The sequence below is a fragment of the Cherax quadricarinatus genome, chromosome 60, assembly GCF_038502225.1.
Source record: "Cherax quadricarinatus isolate ZL_2023a chromosome 60, ASM3850222v1, whole genome shotgun sequence".
NCBI classification, from domain to species: Eukaryota; Metazoa; Arthropoda; class Malacostraca; order Decapoda; family Parastacidae; genus Cherax; species Cherax quadricarinatus.
Window position 1 is genome coordinate 11,697,117 of NC_091351.1, and position 6,000 is coordinate 11,703,116.

Below are 6,000 nucleotides of genomic sequence, written 5' to 3' on the forward strand. Positions count from 1 at the left end.
TTCGTGAAGGTCTTCGTGAAGGTCTTCGTGAAGGTCTTCGTGAAGGTCTTCGTGAAGGTCATCGTGAAGGTCTTCGTGAAGGTCTTCGTGAAGGTCTTCGTGAAGGTCTTCGTGAAGGTCTTCGTGAAGGTCTTCGTGAAGGTCTTCGTGAAGATCTTCTTGAAGGTCTTCGTGAAGGTCTTCGTGAAGATCTTCTTGAAGGTCTTCGTGAAGGTCTTCGTGAAGGTCTTCGTGAAGGTCTTCTTGAAGGTCTTCGTGAAGGTCTTCGTGAAGGTCTTCGTGAAGGTCTTCTTGAAGGTCTTCGTGAAGATCTTCTTGAAGGTCTTCGTGAAGGTCTTCGTGAAGGTCTTCTTGAAGGTCTTCGTGAAGATCTTCTTGAAAGCCTTCGTGAAGGTCTTCGTCAAGGTCTCCGTCAAGGTCTCATGACAGGTGTCATCTGCTCTTTTGACTCCCTGGTAAATTTTAATTATTTTGTATTTGCTGGGATTAAATTCTAGAAGCCGGATCAGGTCATTCTGTAGGTTTTGGTAGTTATCAGAGGCTTGAACTCTCCTCTTTAGCGGCGTGTCGTCTGCGAACGTTGACCTGAGCGGTGCCAGGCTTCTGGTGTTAGCCTCCCGGTGCCAGGCTCATGGTGTTAGTCTCCAGGTGCCAGGCTCTCGGTGTTAGTCTCCCGGTGCAGGTCTCCTGGTGCCAGGGCTCGGTGCTAGGCCCCCGGTGCTAGAGCTCAGTGCTAGGCCCCCGGTACTAGAGCTCAGTGCTTGGCCCCCGGTGCTAGAGCTCAGTGCTAGGCCCTCGGTGCTAGAGCTCAGTGCTAGGTCCCCGGTGCTAGAGCTCAGTGCTAGGCCCCCAGTGCTAGAGCTCAGTGCTAGGCCCCCGGTGCTAGAGCTCAGCGCTAGGCCCCCGGTGCTAGAGCTCAGTGCTAGGCCCCCGGTGCTAGAGCTCAATGCTAGGCCCCCGGTGCTAGAGCTCAGTGCTAGGCCCCCGGTGCTACAGCTCAGTGCTAGGCCCCCGGTGCTAGAGCTCAGTGCTAGGCCCCCGGTGCTAGAGCTCAGTGCTAGGCTCCCGGGGAGGTAATATACGTAGACCAGGAACTGTATCAGTCCCACAAGAGAACCTTGAAGGACCCCGCTCCATACGGTCCTCTGTTAAGATACTGTTTACCTCACAATGACTGTTTCCGCCTATTCATTAAGCTTCCCTGTTACTGTGGTCTTTCGTTCCAGTATGTGCATCCTTCTTCTCTACTGTTGGAGGTCAACAACCTCTTTGTCCTTAAAGAACATACAGAATGCCTGTCCTGCATGTATGCCTCTTCATGCTATGTATAATTGATGACTCTTTTATGTATGGAATAAAGGAATTGTTAACCCCATCCTCGGAATACTTATGTATGTTCTTGAAAAAAATAATAGTTACATTAGGTTCGTTATTTAGGATTTTTTGTTTTGAGTGCAGGTATGGAAGACGGAAGGAATATATGGGAAAAGTAGACTTATAATATTAAAAATACCACATTAATGAAGGTTCACTGAAAAACAACATAAAAATTCCACCTCAGTTTTTTTATTTATTTGTTAATTGGTTTAGTCTCGTAGTGTCGAGGTGGAGTGACGTCACGAGGTCAAGCAGTGAAGTGTATTGAAGACGTCAGCAGTTCAGTAGCTGGTCGACACCTGCTGAGGGAGGATGTTGCTTGTTGCTCCTGCCTTCCCTCCACCACAAGAATGTCTTAAATATCTGCACTAGTGTGTGTTACTGTGGAACAGTGAGAAACTGAGCTGGTGCGGCAACCAGAAAAGTTACAGTGTGTGAGATTGTGATTTTATACTGAACGCAAGTTTATTTTTGCCTGTAAAATAATGTTTGCTGATTATTAATTTAGTCTGTGTGATACATCAGATCCTGACTGGCTAGCTATTAAATATTCCGCTTACTTGAAGGTTAAAAGGTGGGTTCAGGAGCTGAGGCTCAACGCTACACGCACAGTATATGACCTAGCATGCTTAAATATAGGCCAGGAGCTGCGAATAGACCCTTGCAACCACACACACACACACACACACACACACACACACACACACACACACACACACACACACACACATTATTATTATAATCAAAAAGAAGCGCTAAGCCACAAGGGCTATACAGCACACACACACACAGAGGAGCTGAGTCTCGACCCCTGCAACAACAATTAGGTGAGTACACACACACACACACACACACACACATTCCGACATCTAAATAAGGAGTCATTCAGGACCCTGTACACTTCAATTCAAATTCAATTCAAAGTTTATTCTCTATAAGGATTACAATGCTGAGTTTACAGAAATTTGGTTATTGTTTGGTTTACATGTAGTAAAATTGTGATTACAGAGTGTACCACTAGAACGCTTAGCATGGCTAGGCATTTCGGGCATACACTGTGTACATTAGGACCATATTGGAGTATGCGGCACCAGTTTGGAACCCACACCTAGCCAAGCACGTAAGAAAAATAAAGAAAGTGCAAAGGTTTACAAGACTACTCCCGGAGTTAAGGGGTATGTCTTACTAGGAGAGGTTAAGGGAAACATACCTAACGACACTGGAAGACAGGAGAGATAGGGGGGCTATGATAACGACATATAAAATACTGGGAGGTATAGACAAGGTAGACAGAGACAGGATGTTCCAGAGATGGGACACAGTAACAAGGGGTCACAGTTGGAAGTTGAAGACTCAGATGAATCAAAGGGATGTTAGGAAGTATTTCTTCAGTCACAGAGTTGTCAGGAAGTGGAATAGCCTGGGCAGTGATGTAGTGGATGCAGGATCCATACATAGCTTTAAGAAGAGATATGATAAAGCTCACGGAGCGGGAAGAGTGATCGGGTAGCGGCTAATTGAAGAAGCGGGGGCCAGGAGCTGTGAATCGACCCCCGCAACCACAACTAGGTGAGTACAACTAGGTGAGTACACAGTGTGTGTGTGTGTGTGTGTGGTTGCGACCAGTGAAGAGGCGGAGCCAGGAGCTGTGAATCGACCCTTGCAACCACAGCTAGTTGAGTACAACTGGGTGAATACATACACATACACAAGAGGCCAGGAGCTGTGAATAAACTCCTTCAATTAGATATAGGTCAGTAAACACATAATCACGAGCCAACGGCTGTACCACGTTGAAGATATCGCTTCTCGTCTAATAAGTGAAGTAAAGCAATGATGTGTTTGGTTAGTACTTGGATGGGTGACTGCCTATGAGCACCAAATACAGTTGACATTCATCTGTTTTTAAGAAAAGGTACGACAAGACTCTTGGAACCGGGAAAGTGGACCTAGTAGCAACCAGCGAAGGGGCGGGGTCAGGAGCTGTGATTCGACCTCTGCAACCACATATAGGTGAGTACACGTTAGAAGAGGGAACTCGGAAGGGATGAGAGGATCCGTAAATGTAGTCCAGTGTGAAAGATAACTGAAAGGAAAATCAGCAGAAGTAATGATGGAGCACCCAGCTGGAAAATGCAGAGGCGAACTAAATACCAAGAGAAGCAGAGGAAACAGAAAGGCCAGAGAGAGCTCTTGATGCAACCAGAGACGCAGAGAGGTAAATCAGAAGAGCATAAGGGAGTGGAAACGCTACAGAGAGCGAAGGACAGACGAGAACAGAACAGTGAGCAGATTAGCCAGAAATGAATATGCAAATGTGAGGCAAGAGGCTGAGCGACAGCTTGAGACTGACAGAGCAACAAAGACCACAACTACTTCACAGACACATCAGAAAGACCGGAAAAAAAATTAATTTGACTGAATAAGGAAGGAAGAGAGGTGACGAATAACTACAAAATTTGCGAAGTCTTGGACAAATAATTTTAAGAGACCCCAGCGTAAACAAGGGCAGTACCAGGAAGCCTAGGGAGAAGAGTACACTGACAGGTACTGGACAACATGCACACAGCAGAGAAAGAGGCAAAATAAACACTTCATGGAGCTGGATACATCAAAGTCAATAAGACCTGATAAAGTCCAACCATGGATTCTATGAGAGGAAGCAGAAGCACTGCCTGAACCACTAGCGAATATCTGCAGCAAGTCAGTGATCACGAGACAACTGCCAGAGATCTGGAAGACTGTGGACGCAGTTCCTATATTTATGAAATGAGACAGACAGGAAGAGTTTAATCACAGACCAATGATATAAAATGGTTATAACTATGACTCTAATTTTTAATGTGGTGGACCGGTAAGCCAGCGGAAGGCCTCTGTCAGATGATCAAAAGCTCCAACGGCGGGTCATCATCTGACTAAGACCCGCGTCAGGAAACACTTGTTTTCCTGACAAACCTTACCTAACCTAACTTACAGACCAATTTCACTGTCATGCATGCCATGCAAGGTAATGGAGAAGATAATGAGAATGAGTGGTAGACCACTTAGAGAGACATGATTTTATAAAGTTATATTAAATATAAACGATAACCAACACGGGTTCTATGTATGACATTGTAACATATGTGAAAGAGAGAGAGAGAGAGAGAGAGAGAGAAAGAGAGAGAGAGAGAGAGAGAGAGAGAGAGAGAGAGAGAGAGAGAGAGAGAGAGAGAGAGGGAGGGAGGGACGGGTGGATTGCATTTTTTAAGGGGGGGGGAGAGGCTGCCGAAAGGTATTTGATGCTGTTCTCTAGAAGAGACTGATGCGAAAACTCGAAGTGCGAGGAGAAATAAAGTGAGCTTCCAGGTTTATGTAAATGACATACCAGAGGTCAATGAGTCAGATGCATCGCTGTTTGCTGATGTTAAACCAGTGCCTGAGTATACCTGGAGAGAGTTTCGGGGATCAACGCCCCCGCGGCCCGGTCTGTGACTATGCCTCGCCGTGGCTCAGGGCCTGATCAACCAGGCTGTTACTGGCCGCACGCAAACCGACGTATAAACTACAGCCCGACTGATCAGGTACTGACTTCACATGAGAATAAAACAGATAGGGACATGGACAGGCTACAAATAAATCTGGACAAATTGCGAGATTGGTCAGATAAGTGGTTGCTTGATTTCATTTCCAGCACATACAAGGTTATGAAGACAAGGTTACTACAGACTAGGGACACACAGGCTGCAGAACTCGCTCAGAGAAATACCAAGTGTCTGGTATATCACACTGGTTGATGTGAGACATGGGATAATAAAACCTAAAATATTTAAATTCTTTTGGAAACAATTATGCATTACCATATTCTGTTTGCGGGTTGTCCAACGGTGTATATATATATATATATATATATATATATATATATATATATATATATATATATATATATATATATATATATATATAAGCGACTACTGGCAGAAAGGTGGGCTAGAGCAAAGATGAGTAGTGGGGAGGTTGAAGAGGGTTGGAATAGTTTTAAAAATGCAGTATTAGAATGTGGGGCAGAAGTTTGTGGTTATAGGAGGGTGGGGGCAGGAGGAAAGAGGAGTGATTGGTGGAATGATGAAGTAAAGGGTGTGATAAAAGAGAAAAAGGTAGCTTACGAGAGGTTTTTACAAAGCAGAAGTGTTATAAGAAGAGCAGAGTATATGGAGAGTAAAAGAAAGGTGAAGAGAGTGGTGAGAGAGTGCAAAAGGAGAGCAGATGAAAGAGTGGGAGAGGCACTGTCAAGAAATTTTAATGAAAATAAGAAAAAAATTTGGAGTGAGTTAAACAAGTTAAGAAAGCCTAGGGAAAGTATGGATTTGTCAGTTAAAAACAGAGTAGGGGAGTTAGTAGATGGGGAGAGGGAGGTATTAGGTAGATGGCGAGAATATTTTGAGGAACTTTTAAATGTTGAGGAAGAAAGGGAGGCGGTAATTTCATGCACTGGCCAGGGAGGTATACCATCTTTTAGGAGTGAAGAAGAGCAGAATGTAAGTGTGGTGGAGGTACGTGAGGCAGTACGTAGAATGAACGGGGGTAAATCAGCTGGAACTGATGGGATCATGACAGAAATGTTAAAAGCAGGGGGGGATATAG

At 44.9% G+C, this 6,000-nt stretch overlaps 1 protein-coding gene across 5 annotated transcripts in view; it reads left to right on the top strand.

The window, feature by feature from the left end:
* The first annotated feature begins 1,630 nt into the window (after positions 1–1,630).
* LOC138854466 (uncharacterized) overlaps positions 1,631–6,000 on the top strand; it is a 23,534-nt gene continuing 19,164 nt past the window's right edge. Inside the window, exons 1-2 of one of the 5 annotated variants that reach the window (XM_070097956.1) lie at positions 1,631–1,807; positions 3,288–3,390. The gene's annotated coding sequence lies outside the window, so the exon portion shown is untranslated. Of the gene's footprint in view, positions 1,808–1,830; positions 1,952–3,287; positions 3,391–6,000 lie in introns of those variants that run through there. The other 4 variants (XM_070097960.1, XM_070097958.1, XM_070097957.1 and 1 more) reach the window with 4 other exon arrangements.